Raw genomic sequence first — 18,877 nt, forward strand, 5'->3', positions numbered from 1 at the left:
ATTGAGGTTAGTAGCAACTCTTACGACATGACTGTCAGCATCACTTTGAGGTTGTTTGAAACACTTACAACATTACTGTAAGCATCACTTAGTTTATTAGCAACTATCACTACATTACTGTTAGCATCATTTTGAGGTTTGAAGCAACTTTTACTACATGACTGACAGCATCACTTTTTGGTTGTTGGAAACACTTACTACATTACTGTAAGCATCACTGAGTTAATTTGCAACTATCACTACATTATTGTTCGCATCATTTTGAGTTGATTAGCAATTCTTCTGACGTCACTGTCGCATCATTTTGAGATCTTTAGCAATTCTTCTGACATCACTGTCGCAGTATTTTTAGGTTCGTAGCAACTCTTACGACATGACTGTCAGCATCACTTTGAGGTTTTTCGAAACACTTACTACATTACTGAAAGCATTACTGACTTGATTAGCAACTATCACTACATTACTGTTAGCATCATTTTGAGTTCATTAGCAATTCTTCCGACATCACTGTCACAATTTTTAGAGGTTCGTAGCAACTTTTACTTCATTCCTGTCGCATTATTTTGAGGTTCGTAGCAACTCTTAGTACATGACTGTCAGCATCACTTTGAGTTTATTCGAAACGTTCACTCCATTACTGTTAGCATCATTTTGAGTTCATTAGCAATTCTTACTACATCACTGTCGCATCATTTTGAGATCATTAGCAATTCTTCTGACATCACTGTCACATTATTTTGAGGTTCGTAGCAACTCTTACTACATTATTGTTGCATTATTTTAAGGTTCGTAGCAACTCTTACTACATGACTGTCAGCATCACTTTGAGGTTATTCGAAAGTTTCACTCTATTACTGTTATCATCATTTTGAGTTCATTAGCAATTCTTCCGACATCACTGTCGCATTATTTTGAGGTTCGTAGCAACTCTTCCTACATGACCGTCAGCATCACTTTGAGGTTGTTCGAAACGTTCACTCCATTACTTTTAGCATCATTTTGAGTTCATGAGCAATTCTTTCTAAATCACTGTCGCATCAGTTTGAGATCTTTCGCAATTCTTCTGACATCACTGTCGCATTATTTTGAGGTTCGTAGCAACTCTTCCTACATGACCGTCAGCATCACTTTGAGGTTGTTCGAAGCACTTACAACATTACAGTAAGCATCACTGAGTTGATTAGCAACTATCACTACATTACTGTTAGCATCATTTTAAGTTCATTAGCAATTCTTCCGACATCACTGTTGCAATATTTTGAGGTTCGTAGCAACTCTTACTACATTATTGTTGCATTATTTTAAGGTTCGTTGCAACTCTTACTACATTACTGTCAGCATCACTTTGATTTTATTAGCAACTATCACTACATTACTGTTAGCATCATTTTGAGTTGTTGAGCAATTCTCACGACATCACTGTAGCATTAAATTGAGTTCATTAGCAACTCTTCCTAAATGACCTTCAGCATCACTTTGAGGTTGTTGGAAACTCTTTCTACATTACTTGAAGCATCACTGAGTTTCTTAGCAACTATCACTACATTACTGTTAGCATCATCTTGAGTTCATTAGCAATACTTCCGACATCACTGTCGCAATATTTTGAGGTTCGTAGCAACGTTTACTACATTAGTGTCGCATTATTTCGAGGTTCTTTGCAACTCTTAGTACATGACTGTCAGCATCACTTTGAGGTTATTCGAAACGTTCACTCCATTACTGTTAGCATCATTTTGAGTTCATTAGCAATTCTTACAAAATCACTGTCGCATCATTTTGAGATCATTAGCAATTCTTCCTTAATGACCTTCAGCATCACTTTGAGGTTGTTCGAAACACTTACTACATTACTATAAGCATCACTGACTTGATTAGCAACTATCACTCCATTACGTTTAGCATCATTTTGAGTTCATTAGCAATTCTTACTACATCACTGTCGCATCATTTTGAGATCATTAGCAATTCTTCCGACATCACTGTCGCAATATTTTGAGGTTCCTAGCAACTCTTACTACATGACTGTCAGCATCACTTTGAGGTTATTTTAAACGTTCACTCCATTACTGTTAGCATCATTTTGAGATCATTAGCAATTCTTCTAACATCACTGTCGCATCATTTTGAGATCTTTAGCAATTCTTCTGACATCACTGTCGCATTATTTTGAGGTTTGTCGCAACTCTTACTACATGACTGTCAGCATCACTTTGAGGTTGTTCGAAACACTTACTACATTACTATAAGCATCACTGACTTGATTAGCAACTATCACTACATTACTATTAGCATCATTTTGAGTTCATTACCAATTCTTCCTACAACACTGTTGCATCATTTTGAGTTCATTAGCAATTCTTCCGACATCACTGTCGCAATATTTTGAGGTTCGTAGCAACTCTTACTACATTATTGTTGCATTATTTTAAGGTTCGTAGCAACTCTTACTACATTACTGTCAGCATCACTTTGAGTTTTTTAGCAACTATCACTACAAAACTGTTAGCATCATTTTGAGTTGTTGAGCAATTCTCACGACATCACTGTAGCATTAAATTGAGTTCATTAGCAACTCTTACTAAATGACTGTCAGCATCTCTTTGAGGTTGTTCGAAACTCTTACTACATTACTGTAAGCATCACTGAGTTTCTTAGCAACTATCACTACATTACTGTTAGCATCATCTTGAGTTCATTAGCAATTCTTCCGACATCACTGTCGCAATATTTTGAGGTTCATAGCAACTTTTACTACATTACTGTCGCATTATTTTGAGGTTCGTAGCAACAATTACTACATGACTGTCAGCATCACTTTGAGGTTATTCGAAAGTTTCACTCCATTACTGTTAGCATCATCTTGAGTTCATTAGCAATTCTTCCGACATCACTGTCGCAATATTTTGAGGTTCGTAGCAACTTTTACTACATTACTGTCGCATTATTTTGAGGTTCGTAGCAACTCTTACTACATGACTGCTTGCATCACTTTGAGGTTGTTCGAAACACTTACTACATTACTGTAAGCATCACTGACTTGATTAGCAACTATCACTACATTACTGTTAGCATCATTTTAAGTTCATTAGCAATTCTTACTACATTACTGTCGCATTATTTTTAGGTTCATAGCAACTCTTAGTACATGACTGTCAGCATCACTTTGAGGTTATTCGAAACACTTACTACATTACTGTAAGCATCACTGAGTTGATTAGCAACTATCACGAAATTACTGTTAGCATCATTTTGAGTTCATTAGCAATTCTTCCGACATCACTGTCGCAATATTTTAAGGTTCGTAGCAACGTTTACTACATTACTGTCGCATTATTTCGAGGTTCTTAGCAACTCTTAGTACATGACTGTCAGCATGACTTTGAGGTTATTCGAAACGTTCACTCCATTACTGTTAGCATCATTTTGAGTTCATTAGCAATTTTTACAAAATCACTGTCGCATCATTTTGAGATCATTAGCAATTCTTCCTTAATGACCTTCAGCATCACTTTGAGGTTGTTCGAAACACTTACTACATTACTATAAGCATCACTGACTTGATTAGCAACTATCACTCCATTACGTTTAGCATCATTTTGAGTTCATTAGCAATTCTTACTACATCACTGTCGCATCATTTTGAGATCATTAGCAATTCTTCCGACATCACTGTCGCATTATTTTGAGGTTCGTAGCAACTCTTACTACATGACTGTCAGCATCACTTTGAGGTTGTTCGAAACACTTACTACATTACTATAAGCATCACTGACTTTATTAGCAACTATCACTCTATTACTGTTAGCATCATTTTGAGTTCATTAGCAATTCTTACTACATCACTGTCACATCATTTTGAGATCATTAGCAATTCTTCCGACATCACTGTCGCAATATTTTGAGGTTCGTAGCAACTCTTACTACATGACTGTCAGCATCACTTTGAGGTTATTTGAAACGTTCACTCCATTACTGTTAGCATCATTTTGAGATCATTTGCAATTCTTCTAACATCACTGTCGCATCATTTTGAGATCTCTAGCAATTCTTCTGACATCACTGTCGCATTATTTTGAGGTTGGTAGCAACTCTTAGTTCATGACTGTCAGCATCACTTTGAGGTTGTTCGAAACACTTACTACATTACTATAAGCATCACTGACTTGATTAGCAACTATCACTCCATTACTGTTAGCATCATTTTGAGTTCATTACCAATTCTTCCTACAACACTGTTGCATCATTTTGAGTTCATTAGCAATTCTTCCGACATCACTGTCGCAATATTTTGAGGTACGTAGCAACTCTTACTACATTATTGTTGCATTATTTTGTGGTTCGTAGTATCTCTTACTACATTACTGTCAGCATCACTTTGAGTTTTTTAGCAACTATCACTACATAACTGTTAGCATCATTTTGAGTTGTTGAGCAATTCTCACGACATCACTGTAGCATTAAATTGAGTTCATTAGCAACTCTTACTAAATGACTGTCAGCATCACTTTGAGGTTGTTCGAAACTCTTACTACATTACTGTAAGCATCACTGAGTTTCTTAGCAACTATTACAACTATTACTGTCGCATTATTTTGAGGTTCGTAGCAACAATTACTACATGACTGTCAGCATCACTTTGAGGTTATTCGAAAGTTTCACTCCATTACTGTTAGCATCATCTTGAGTTCATTAGCAATTCTTCCGACATCACTGTCGCAATATTTTGAGGTTCGTAGCAACTTTTACTACATTACTGTCGCATTTTTTTGAGGTTCGTAGCAACTCTTTGTACATGACTGTCAGCATCACTTTGAGGTTATTCGAAACGTTCACTCCTTTACTGTTAGCATCATTTTGAGATCATTACCAATTCTTCTGACATCACATTTGCATCATTTTGAGATCTTTATCAATTTTTCCGACATCACTGTCGCATTATTTTGAGGTTCGTAGAAACTCTTACTACATGACTGCTTGCATCACTTTGAGGTTCTTCGAAACACTTACTACATTACTGTAAGCATCACTGACTTGATTAGCAACTATCACTACATTACTGTTAGCATCATTTTAAGTTCATTAGCAATTCTTACTACATTACTGTCGCATTATTTTGAGGTTCGTAGCAACATTTACTACATTACTGTCACATTATTTTGAGGTTCGTAGCAACTCTTAGTACATGACTGTCAGCATCACTTTGAGGTTGTTCGAAACTCTTACTACATTACTGTAAGCATCACTGAGTTGATTAGCAACTATCACGAAATTACTGTTAGCATCATTTTGAGTTCATTAGCAATTCTTCCGACATCACTGTCGCAATATTTTAAGGTTCGTAGCAACTTTGACTACATTACTGTCGCATTATTTTGAGGTTTTTTAGCAACACTTACTACATGACTGTCAGCATCACTTTGAGGTTATTCGAAAGTTTCACTCCATTACTGTTAGCATCATCTTGAGTTCATTAGCAATTCTTACTCCATCACTGTCGCAATATTTTGAGGTTCGTAGCAACTCTTAGTACATGACTGTCAGCATCACTTTGAGGTTATTCGAAACATTCACTCCATTACTGTTAGCATCATTTTGAGTTCATTAGCAATTCTTCCGACATTACTTTCGCATTATTTTGCGTTCATTCGCAATTCCTACGACATCACTGTAGCATTATTTTGAGGTTAGTCGCAACTCTTACAACACGAATGTCAGCATCACTTTGAGGTTGTTCGAAACTCTTACTACATTACTGTAAGCCTCACTGAGTTTATTAGCAACTATCACTACATTACTTTTAGCATCATTTTGTGTTCATTCGTAATTCTTACGACATCACTCTCACATCATTTTGAGATCATTAGCAATTCTTCCGACATCACTGTCACATTATTTTGTGGTTCGTAGCAACTCTTGCTACACGACTGTCAGCATCACTTTGAGTTTATTAGCAACTATCACTACATTACTGTTAGCATCATTTTGAGTTCATTAGCAATTCTTCCGACATCACTGTAACATTATTTTGTGGTTAGTAGCAACTCTTACTACACGACTGTCAGCATCACTTTGAGTTTATTAGCAACTATCACTACATTACTGTTAGCATAATTTTGAGTTCATTAGCAATTCTTATGACATCACTTTCGCATCATTTTGAGATCATTAGGAATTCTTCCGACATCACTGTCGCATCATTTTGAGATCATTAGCAATTTTTACAACATCATTGTAGCATTATTTTGAGGTTATTAGCAACTCTTCCTCCATTACTGTTAGCATCATTTTGAGTTCATTAGCAATTCTTCCGACATCACTGTAGCATTATTTTGAGGTTTTGAGATTCCTTTGTTTGTAACCGATCTGCTGACCAGCGAGACGCCACCACGCACGGCTGTCAGCTCTGTAAAGGAGGGAGAGGAAGTGGAAAGGACGGAGAAGGGTCGGACCAGGTCTACTTCGAGGTGACCACTCACTATCGTCTTCCACACTGCCCCTCATGGTGGGGAGTGTAGCGCCATCCTGCCACAGTACATTTGTTTAATTCTTTTGCTCTTTCACTTTAATTAAAATGGACTTGACTTGAGAATGTTTTGTTTCAAAATATAGATGAATTCCCAGATTTATAGCTAGCATGAGTATGAAGTTGCACTTGCACCCGGTGGGAAAATGTCCTCTGCATTTGACTCTAACTATGTAGGAGCAGTGGTAGCAGTGTCAGCCTGGGGGCTTGGTCAAGATCAATGACAGGAGTAGCAGACAGGTAATATCCATAGCATGCATGTTGTTTGAGAGGAGTAAGGGTACACTGTTGGTCTCTCACCTGATGCGCTGTCATCAGCACAAATGATCTGTTCCTAGACATCAAAATCTACCATCCCCCCTGATTGTTTTTTACAACTGGAGTATTGGTTGACACTTTAGAAAGCCTTCATTCAGAGCTGTGAAGAACCTTGAACCTGATATCCCAGACATCAAAGTGGGCCACTAACTGGCCAGATGAAGCTATGCTAGGCTGCTGTATCCTGAAGAGCTAAAGTAGCAGCTTCTGAGAGGGATGCTAACCTGGATGTGTTCATCTCCTACTTTAATATCAGCGGCCCAACTTGGAGCTCTGACAGCCTCCAGCTTGTTGTTCCTGTTTCTGCTTCAGTCAACAGGGAACTCCAACCTGCAGTAGAATCTTCAACAACAATGGAATAGAAAAGTGAGGAAGAAAAACTAGAATAAACTTACAAAGCTGAGAAATGTTCATGAAGAAGAAAGGCACACGTTATGATTGAGGCCAGAAACTAAAACTCCACACCAAATGTACTTTGACTTGTAGGATAATGAACTTGAATGTGTTGAAACAGCAGATCAATGAATCCACTACCACACAACAAGATGATGACCCCCTACCACAAGATGGCGTCACAGATCCTGACGCTCTGAGCAGGAAACACCGAGCAAAACATTACAACAAAGCTCCTGTTGTTCCCTCCAGGAAAAACTGTGGCTCTGATGAGAAGAAGGATCCCAGCCTCCTCTGAGGATCCATGGCCGCACCATTGGGTAGAAGGACGATGGGGTCGGCACCAGGAGGAACCCTGGTGTCTCCGATGCAGGGAAGATGGAGCAGTGAAGAGGCCACATTGTGGCGTCCTAAAGAGGACATTTGGTGGAGCCTGAGACAGCAAACATCACGCCCCCTTCATCAGAAGAACCACAGCACCAGAAGAAAGAATCCTGGCAGTGACGACAGGGAGGATCAGGGTGACCTCCTCACCTCCACCTTTGAACCTTCAAATGAACTTTAAAAAGCTTTAGAGTGGAGAAGGTTTTTAAAACAACCTCAAAATGTTTTTTTCCTTTCATTCTCATTTGTGCGATTGTCTGATTTATTAGAAATAAACACTGTCTGCTGGGACTGTGATTGACTGTGATTCTCTTTTTGCATGCAAGTTGAAAGTTCTGCCAATAAAAACCACAAGTATTTGAAGACCAAAGGAAGGACCCCCAAAGTCAGGACCCTGAGATCAAAGTGAGCGCTCTGATCTCAGAGGTCTGGGATATTTCCCATCCCATGGCCCTTCAAATAAGAGCCCTGTGTCTCTGTCTCAAAGTTTTCAACCGTATTTGTTTGTTAAATTAAAACCAGACGACCACTGTGGTCCTTTTTTACACGGTAAGTAAAGCACAGATGCCCTGGTGGACCTGTTGGCACCCTGGACTTTGAATCCAGTGACCTGAGTCCAAGTCTCAGTTCCAGCAGGTTTCCTGCAGCCTTCAGCAGAGCTGCCATGTTTCTCTGTAGAGAACTAAGTGATGCTCTCAGCAGGTTGAGGGCACCACCAACAAGTGAGGTATGAACCTCTGACTTCCTTCTTGTCAAACAGGAAACTCCTAATACGTCATTTGAGTAAAGTACCTCATATTCCTGACATCCAAGTAGTAGTGAAGTGGAGGAAGAAGGTAGGAGATCTCCAACAGGATCCTTCTTTCCTCTGTCCTCCTTGATCTCATGGATCACCACAGTCAAGGGGAGACCCAAGCTCCCGGATGGATCTGGCACTCAGGAACTGCTGAGTTTTCCAGTGGACTTTGTTCCATCCATGGTTCAGGAGCAGGACTCCTCCTGGTTAACCTGGTGTCTTTCCACCCAACTGTGGGTTCTTGGAGAATTTTTCATGTCGTGTCAAGAAATCAGGCTGGTGGGTTTTTCAATGAGAGAAATTCTGGTAACTTAATTAAGTGGCATGTTTGTTGAAGCAGTAATTAACTGATAAATTAAGAAAGGCCTGGCCAGTCTTTGCTCCCAGGTCATACGATGGAGTTAGAAAGTCCTGAATAAATCTGGAGTTCCTTGATTTCCTTGTGGTTCATGATCCTTTTGCCAATGTAGTCTGGAACAAGAGCAAGATGAACCTCCAAATATCAACAGGTTGATTGCAGGTGATGTCAAGTGGTATTTTGAGGAACCTCCTCCTTGTGTTTGGTTCCATGATGGAAGGGTGAGAACTCTGGATCCAGTGATCCCAGTTCAAGTCTTGGTGGGACCTTCCTGTCTGGAAGGTGTCCCATGTAACAAACTGATCAAGAGATGCAATGTGGTTCTAATGTTCTGGTTCATTTCTTGTCCTTTAGAAAAATGAAAATCATTTCTTCCTGCCATGAACTCAGACTGTGTGTTTAATGTTAACAATTTAAAAAATTCTACTTTGTCAGTGAATTAATTCAGTCTGCAACTGTCAGTTTCTGTCAGGATGGCCGAGCGGTCTAAGGCGCTGCGTTCAGGTCGCAGTCTCTCCTGGAGGCGTGGGTTCAAATCCCACTTCTGACAAAGGACATTTTCTCCACATTCCTATGCATCCACAGTGGTAAATTCCAAACCCAGTTGAAGCTGCTCTCCACTGATGGGAGTGAGTGGTTGAACTGGCAGCAGAGGAGGCAAAGGAGCTTCCCTGTGATGTCCCAACATCGCCTGGTTTCCTCCAACATGGAGCAGCCACCAAACTCTAACTTCAATGTTGGATCAAAGTCTACTGAAGGAATGTGTTTTCTTTCAATTCACGTTTTGTCCATTAACTTCATAATCAGAGACTCCATCTCATCACATGACTAAAGTCTGGGTTCTGTATTGGTGGTAAACATCCTTCCGTGCCCCTCACTAATTTGCACACAGAAAAGCATATTTTACTGGTTTCAGATCTCTTAGCTTGTTCTCTCTCTTAAACCAGCTGAGGCAGCTTTCATTGTGTGATTGATTTAAAATATAAATATGGAACAGAACCATTGGAATCAGATGTCAGGACATTTGAAGGAATGTCAATCTCCTGTTGAAATGTTGCAGTGTGCAGCTGAGGCTCTCTGGCAGTGGCACCAGGAGCCCCAATGGCAGAACCTGGACCCTCCTGGAGGAGAACCACAGGTGAGGGCCTTCTTGGCTCCAGATTGATGGAAATCAAGTGTCTGAGGCTGTTAGCAGCCATGAAGTTGATCTGGTTGGCACTGGTATTTGTTCTTGCTGCAGCTCAGGAGTGATTCAGGAGAAGAGTTTCAGAACAGCCAAGGTTGGGGACTGGAATTCTAAAATTTCCCCTGGAACCAGACAACCTTGGGAGGTAAAAGCTCCAATCATAGCCACTCAGATGCAGCAGCAGAAAGAAGCTGTCATCTACCCTGACAGTCAGAGCATCAAGTCAAGGAAACATCACCATCTTGTAGTTCCAAACCTCCGCCTGTCAGATTCAGCTACTTCTTATTGTGGGACTTTAAACTTGAACACAATGGAATTTGGACAAGGAGTTTTCCTTCCAGTCCAAACATCATCGTCCAGCCTCCAACCAGAGGTCCATCAGTTATCCTGGAGCCACAGGTGGAGTCTGGATTCTTTTCTAGAATGAGACGGCAATGACAGTCCTGCCAAGTGACATCACTGACATGACTGGATGACTTCAGTCACATGACTGGATGACAGTGTAGATACCAATGTAGAGGTTGGGGAAATAGTCTCTGAGAATCCAGCTTGAAGCCACAGCCTCCTTGTTTTCCAAAAACCCAAACAGCGACCATCAGTCTCCCTCCAATCCTGTACTTGGGTAAACAACAGAAACAGAGTAAAAGTCTCTGGCAACATATTTGTTTCCTGTAGGGTTTCTTCATGTATGTGTGGTGTACCTGCTTTCCCAGAGGACTGCCATCTTTGTTCTGTGGGCTGACATGTTTTAGTGTCAGCACAGGTCATAGCGCTGAGACTGAACTCTCATTCTCCTCCAACTATTATTTCCACCTCACACTCCTGCAGATATTCAAGTGAACAGGGAACACAAATTTATGCTCAACTTCTCCTGTGTATTCATCCACAGTCACTAAACAACAACCAAACCAAACAAAAGAGGTTTGCTAGCATGGCGATCAGCTGTAGTTCACCATCTTATCCAGGTCACATGACTCAGGAGTAGCATGGCCGTCTGGCAACCAAAGGGTGGCTGGTTTGATCCTCACTTTCTCCAGTGACCATGTCAAAGTGTCCTTGAGTAAGATACTGAACCCCTAAATACTTCTGATGAGTAGGTTGGCTCCTTGCATGGCAGCCTTCAGCATCAGTGTGTGAGTGTGTGAATGAGAGGACATTGTTCAGCTCCTTGAGTGCTGCTGAGGTAGAAAGGCTCTGTACAAACTGAGTCCTTTTACCATTTCTTTCCTGCTTCTAGCAGCGCTGTCGTCACTTCCTGTGACCGTGGAGGAAAGGGGTCCCCCTTCAGAATACGTTTGATATCATTGTTACTTCCTCTTCAACATGCCTTTAGCAGACCAACTCAGAGAGCAGCACAGTGAGGTAGTGTGGCCGAGCGGTCTAAGGTGCTGGATTAAGGTTCCAGTCTCTGAGGAGGCATGGGTTCAAATCCCACCACTGTCATCATGTCCCAGGTCACTGGAGACGTGTGGCAGGTCTCTAACTACCTCTCCTCTCTCTTCCACTGAGGTCTTCAAACCTGTGACCAAAAGAAGAACCCTCCTCTGAGTCCACAGACCTGAGCATCGCTGCTCTGACTACCAGGTTACCTCCTGGTGATCAGGGTGAAGTCATGGTGAGGTAGTCAGTTGTTCCTTTGTTTTTTGACAGAGGCTTCATTGTGAATTAAATAATTTTAATTCTTTACTTGTAGTTTCATGCTGTTTCGATTGAAAAAGACCAGTTCCTGGAGAAGATCTTCTAGGGGTCCAGGTTAAAGCGGCGCCCCAGCTGGCACCAGGTGCCGACCCAGGTCCTGCATGGGAGATACTGTCAGTTCTGTTCTGCCCTGCTCACAACCACTGGCTGGTGTTGAGGCCTGCAGCAACCAGGGCCCCAGTCACCAAGAGTATAAAGGCTGGTCATTGTGGCAGTGGGAGGAGTCAAAATGAAGACAGACCAATGTGAGCAGGACGTTCCTGGAGAAGTCAGAAGAACTTGACCATGTTTCCTACAGTACCCAGGAGGCCTGGTAGTTGTTGAAGGAAGCTCCAAAAGCAAAGAGCAGACAGCAGGACATCAAAAGAAAAGATCCAGACACTAAAACTACAAGTAGAAACTAGAAGAAGTACTAAAAGCTTTGGAAAGATACTACAAGGTTGGATATACATTATTATATACACTACTATTCTCACTGACTCCTAAAGAGGGACAGGAAACATTAGAATGTGGATCAGATCAGCTGATTTCAGTGTTGAGTCCATCCCTCCATCCACTTTCTGTTCTTATCCTTTAAGGGTCATGGGGGGGGGGGGGCGATCCCAGGTGACATTGTTCAAGAGGCAGGGTTCACCCTGGACAGGTCAGAATTCCTGATGATGTCATCAGGGCTTTGACAGTAGCTAGAATTCTGTCTTTGATGTCAGGAGGACATGAAAGAAACCCAATTGAGGAAAGTAGAGGAGAACATTCAGCTTCATTAGAAACACTTGAACTGTTGAACAGTAGAATTTGTTTGAAACAGTTTACAACACTGAGTGACAGGATTGAAGAGGGAAGAGTTTTCTACTTTAAACTTAATTCTAACTTTAAACTGTGGATGAACATTTTTAGTAGTTCATATTCTAACATACAGAGGAAGTCATGTCATTCCCTTTTTAAAAAAATAAAAACCATGTGAAGCTCCTCCCCCCAGCTCCAGATGGACAGACAGACATGAGAGAGGCACGGAAGCAAAGAAGTGTTGTGCTCCTCTCCAGTGCTCTGGTGTTGTTGTGTTCTTCTCAGCTCCATCATGAAGACCTGCTGGCACTGGGCGCTGGTGGAAGTTTGCAGCTCTCACTGGAAAGTCCTGAGGCTCCTCCCACTCTGAAGCAGGCAGTTGCTCCCAGCCAGCCCACACTTTCACTCTCTGGTGTAGGAGTGAAGAACAAAATCAGAATCAAGAACCATCTCTCTTTCATTGGGGCTCCTTTCTCCTTGTTCTGATCCAGAAACTCAACAGCTTCTATCATTGATTTGACAGGAAATGTTGATGACACACTGGGATTTTTGTTCTCCTGCTGTCACTGTCAAGTGCAGCTTAACATGAGAGGTAGCAGGATCATTCATGTGTTCATGTTTCCAGCTGACAAGGAGGAAACCTGGGAGGACTTCAGTGACTTTGATCACTGGTTCTCACTTCATCTTCTCAGTATAAAGTTCAAAGCGAGCCGGCCAGGAGTTGAACCTAGAATCTTCTGATCCGTAGTCAGACGCGTTATCCAATGTACCACCAGCCCTGTGAAGAAGCGGCTGTGTTCATGTGTGCTTGCTTTTACAGAAAATCCCAACAAGGTGGTGGCATTTTCAGGGGACACAATGGTGCAGTGGTCAGCACTGTGGCCTCCCAGCAAGAAGGTTCAGCTCTCCTCCTATTTGGTTGCTAGGAACCTGAATCAGTCCTCAGTGGAGCGGTGCTGCTGAGGCTGAGTGAGGCTGAGTGAGGGACTGAGCAGGAGCCAGCAGGTCCAAGCAGGTTCAGGCAAACTCCCCTCAGTCCACCAACATCAAAGCAGAGGAATTGAGTTCATCTAACAAAATGATTCATATCATCTCCTCTTGGAATGTTCTGGAACTACAAGTACACTTAAAATGGCCGACTTATGACAACAGAAGGAACTTTGAAGTAGATTTGATTTATTTAAGTCAGTGACAGTCATTTTTTCAAGAATTTAGTTCAGGTAACTTGATTGTTTTACTAAGATGAGCTTTAATGTTATACCATTGAAAAAAGACCTTCATGTATTTATGATGACATCACCAATAGGAGCCTTCAGTCTGTCAGGGGGTAGAGTTCAGTCACCACCAATGACATCAGAGTCAGAGTTCAGAGATCAAACACAGACATTAAAGTCTCACATTAAAGCCTCTCTTATTAAAAAAATTAAAGTGTTATATCTTTGAAAATATACTGCAATACATGAAATATTATATTTCCATGAATGGTAACCTCGTTCTTATATTCTTTAATATACTGCAATAGTAATGGACCCTCTATGACACTGTAGTGATGAATCTATCAAGGAGTACAAATGATTATAATCAGAGAATTTTGAAGTAAATTTTGAGATCAGTTTGATCCTCTCTCTCTCTCTCCCTCTCTCTCTCTCCCTCTATCTCTCTCCCTCCCTCCCACCCTCTCTCTCTCTCCCTCCCTCTATCTCTCTCTCCCTCTCTCTCTCCCTCCCTCTCCCTCTCTCTGTCTCTCTCTCCCTCCCTCTATCTCTCTGTCTCTCTCTCTCCCCCTCTCTCTCTCTCTCTCTCTCTCTCAGGAGCTTTTAAATGAATATTTTAATAAAACAGAACAGGAGACTGAAGAGTGATCACTCAAACCCACAAGCTGAATGGGACATCTCTTAAAAATATTGAACCACTGAGTAAAACCATGGAAGCGCTCCTGTCTAGTCGGTGCTAACAAGTTAGCTGTTGCGTGAGTCCAGCTGTGCTGTCTAGGAATCCTGGTCAAAAGCCTCCACACATCAAACAGCTGGTGTGTTGGTGGATCTGTGGATCCTGCTGGAAGAAGCAGGGTGGAGCTCTGAATGGTTCCTGTCTCAAAGAGCTCCTCTGTGCAGCTCCCATCAGCTCCTAAAAACAGGAAACCAGCAGATTCACTGTTGAACGGTGGCATTAAAATGTCTCAAAAGCTGTCCTGTCCACCATTTGTTGGTGCAAAGACATTTAAAAACACCAGTTGAACATTTTCCAAAGTTGCTCTCACCTTCTTTCAAACACCTGGAATGATTTCCTCCAAACCAAAAGAAACTGGTAAAAAAAACAACAAAAACTCCTGGAGAATCAAACTCCACCCTCTGCTCCAACTGGACTTGGGACTTCAAATGACCCCCATTAAAAGCCTGCCTGCATCCCCATTCACTGACTGTTGTGCTGTGGGTCTCCTGGACAAACATGGCAGGATCCTCTTGATCTCCAGGAGAATAAAAGAGGGAACCCTAGAAAACAAGTCAGCGTGAAAGAGGAGCAGATTTTAAAACTCCTCATCATTTCCACCTCCAGGAGTGAAGCCTCCCGGGACCCAAGAGGCTCCAGCTGGCAGAGCTCTCACTGGTTTCTCCACCACCTCGCTAACCTGAGGTGGAGCATCTGAGAACCAAACAGTGACCCCCTTCACTCCAGAGCTGACTCCACAAACTCTGAGCCCCCACTTTACCCACAGCCAGCAGGCCTCCTCAACACTGCATGACACACGACGACTAAATTTAAGACTTCTCATCCAGAGATCAGTCACAGGTGTCTGCTGTGGAGGGTCAGTCTGTCCGTCCACATTCAGATCATTAACACAGCGACTCCTAAGCACCAGTAGAGCCTGTTCATCGTCCCTGGGTGGGCTCGAACCACCAGCCTCTCGGTTAACAGCCGAGCGCGCTGACCGATTGCGCCACAGAGACTCTGAGTCTCCTGCTTTTCATGAAGAGTTTTCAGGCTAAATTCAGTGTGTGAGGTCCACACTGCACATTTGAGGGACCATGAAGGACAGAGGAGAGTCTGACTGTTATAATGAAAGCCTTCAGCACTAGAACTGAAACAGCCCCACCATCTTAACCCCCCCAGACCAAACAGGCTTCATCAGAAACAGACCCCCTCCTAGAACATCCAGAGATCATCAGTCTGATTAATAGAACATGACAAACAATCAAGAACTTGTTATTGTTTGATCAGAAGCTGAAACAATGTTTCTATGTTTGTCTGTTCTGGTCTGAATGAAAGAGGAGGTTTTCTTGGTCATGTGACGTGGATGAGAGTTCAACTAGAACTTCCTGATTCAACAGGATTTGAGTTTGTTGGGATTTTGTCAAAGACACCAACCAAACCTCTGAGTGGTGCAGATGTCTCCTGCCTCCTCAGAGCAGACTGGAGCTCAGCCTCACTCACCTGTGGGAGCCCCAGCAGAGCCACCGTGTGATGGAGTTTCAGTTTAGGATCCAAGGTCCTGGATTGAGTTGGTGTTTTGTGTGTTTTTAGGCCTCCTGGCACCGATGAATGAATGAACCATTGTTCCAGAGGGAGCTGGTGTCAGGTCAGTCCCTGTTTCTACAAGACCTCCTGCTGCAGAGCCAAACTGGGAAACATTTGTAACTCAAAATCCTGTTCTTGTCACAATCCTGCTCTCCTAAATCAAGCACTGTTCAGTCAATGGTAGAGCAGAGAGGTGCAGAGGAAGAGAGCTGGGACCAGAACCAGAGGTTGATGGATCAAAACCATCCTCTGCTAGAAGAAGAAAAATAAAATGAACCTGCATCTTTAGAAATGTGTGTCTGTTAAAAAGAGGTTCGTAAGGATTTTTTCTTCCTCCAGAATCACCAACCATTGTGAGAGTTAACAACAGTCCACTTTCTGACTGAAGCAAAAGTAGACTTCAAAAGGTTTTTCTGATTCAACATAGCAGCTAAATTTCCATTTCTCCACTGATTATCTGTTAAGGTTCATGGGGGGGTGGAGCCTATCACAGCTGACATTGGTCGAGGGGCGTGGTTCACCCTGGACAGGGCACCAGTCCATCACAGGACCAACACATAGAGACAGACAACCATTCACACTCACAGTCACACCTACAGTCAATTTAGAGTATCAATCAGCCTCGTCCCCTCTTGATGTCTTTGGACTGTGGGAGGAAGCTGGAGTACCAGAGAGAACCCACACAGGAACAGGGAGAACATGGAGACTCACACAGAAAGATCCTGTGCTCCAGCTGGGACTAGAACCTGGAACCTTCTTGCTGTGAGGAGACAGTGCTGACCACTGCACCACCGTGCTGGATTTTCTGTAACATCAAGTACATCTGAACTGGCACTTGACAGTGACAGCAGGAGAACAAAAATCCCAGTGTGTCATCAACATTTCCTGTCAAATCAATGATAGAAGCTGTTGAATTTCTGGATCAGAACAAGGAGAAAGGAGCCCCAATGAAAGAGAGATGGTTCTTGATTCTGATTTTGTTCTTCACTCCTACACCAGAGAGTGAAAGTGTGGGCTGGCTGGGAGCAACTGCCTGCTTCAGAGTGGGAGGAGCCTCAGGACTTTCCAGTGAGAGCTGCAAACTTCCACCAGCGCCCAGTGCCAGCAGGTCTTCATGATGGAGCTGAGAAGAACACAACAACACCAGAGCACTGGAGAATTACTGTGTTCTCTTTTGGTGTCCCAGTGTTAATTTGAGGATCTAAACCTGATATTTAGAAAATCAGACAGCACAAAAAAAGAAAATGCCACCACATCATTGAAATTTTCTGTTATACAAATGAACGTGTTGACTCTTTTTGTATAAGCCCTGCCACTGAGGTCACCAACATGAGCTGGAGTTGGGAATCTTGAACTGAACCTGGTATCACAGCGACCCCTGCTGCTGCAAAATGGAAATGCAACACTGAACCAAGTACAGGATTGGAGGGAGACTGATGGTCGCTGTTTGGGTTTTTGAAGAACAAGGAGGGTGTGGCTTCAAGCTGGATTCTCAGAGACGATTTCCTCTGCTACTCTTACGTCCACTTCTGTCAACGTGCAGACATCTTTCTCGTTTCTGCGTACTTCAGGTGACAGCAGAGCTGCTGAGATGGCTGGTTGCTGCTCGAGGAAACGGTCCAGCATCTCCAGTGAGCTATTCCAACGTGTCACCACGTCAATCACCATCTTGTGCTCAGGAAGCTCCAGCACCCTTTGCTTCTCTCTGAGGATGCGGCTCGCCGTAGAGCTACGATGAAAAAATGCAGCGATGCGTCTGACTCTGCCGAGCAAGCGTGCAGCTGTAGGGACTTAAATTAAGAAGGTGTGCAAAGCAACCAATGTGCAACAAGCCCGTCATCTCCGCAGCGCGGACAATATTTGCTGCTGAGTTTTCTCGCTGTGTGGCTGGTTTCCACGTCTCTGGTTTGAAGAACATGGCATGCGAGGATCCAGTCGCTAATGTAGTGAGCTGTAATGGTCAGATATGAATGATGATGTCATCAGGGCTTTGACAGTAGCTAGAATTCTGTCTTTGATCTCAGGAGGACATGAAAGAAACACAATTGAGGAAAGTAGAAGAGAGCATGGCAGCATGGTGGTGCAGTGGTGAGCACTGTGGCCTCACAGCAAGAAGGTTCTGGGTTTGAGTCCAGGCTCGGGTGCAGAATCTTTCTGTGTAGAGCCTGCATGTTCTCCCCATGAATGCGTGGGTTCTCTCCGGGTACTCCGGTTCCTTCCCACCGTCCAAAGACGTGTAATTTGGGACGAGGCTGATTGGACACTCTAAATTGACCGTAGGTATGAATGGTTGTTTGTCTCTGTATGTTGGCCCTGTGATGGACTGGTGACCTGTCCAGGGTGAACCCTACCTCTGGCCCGTAGATGCTCGGATAGGCTCCAGACCCCTCGACCATCAATGTGGGTCTTTTGTTAATTGCATGCCACATGAAATTATTGTTGGTCAGTTTTCTAGCGACTGTCTCACAGTGGCAAGACAAGAACAAAAAATGAACAAAAATGACTGTCACTGACTTAAATAAATCAAATCTACTTCAAAGTTCCTTCTGTTGTCATAAGTCGGCCATTTTAAGTGTACTTGTAGTTCCAGAACATTCCAAGAGGAGATGATATGAATCATTTTGTTAGATGAACTCAATTCCTCTGCTTTGATGTTGGTGGACTGAGGGGAGTTTGCCTGAACCTGCTTGGACCTGCTGGCTCCTGCTCAGTCCCTCACTCAGCCTCACTCAGCCTCAGCAGCACCGCTCCACTGAGGACTGATTCAGGTTCCTAGCAACCAAATAGGAGGAGAGCTGAACCTTCTTGCTGGGAGGCCACAGTGCTGACCACTGCACCATTGTGTCCCCTGAAAATGCCACCACCTTGTTGGGATTTTCTGTAACAGCAAGCACACATGAACACAGCCGCTTCTTCACA

General features: G+C 42.8%; 2 non-coding genes across 2 annotated transcripts; one reads left to right on the plus strand and one right to left on the minus strand.

Annotated features, from left to right (window-relative positions):
• The first annotated feature begins 9,242 nt into the window (after nt 1–9,242).
• trnal-cag (transfer RNA leucine (anticodon CAG)) lies at nt 9,243–9,325 on the plus strand. The gene has a single exon. It is a non-coding gene; the product is annotated as a tRNA-Leu (tRNA).
• Nucleotides 9,326–15,316: 5,991 nt separating this feature from the next.
• On the minus strand, nt 15,317–15,390 carry trnan-guu (transfer RNA asparagine (anticodon GUU)). Its single transcript has one exon. It is a non-coding gene; the product is annotated as a tRNA-Asn (tRNA).
• Nucleotides 15,391–18,877: the final 3,487 nt, after the last annotated feature.

This window comes from Aulostomus chinensis, chromosome 1 (genome assembly GCF_037954235.1).
Source record: "Aulostomus chinensis isolate RoL2024-O1b breed Wild chromosome 1, RoL_Achi_v1.0, whole genome shotgun sequence".
NCBI lineage: Eukaryota > Metazoa > Chordata > Actinopteri > Syngnathiformes > Aulostomidae > Aulostomus > Aulostomus chinensis.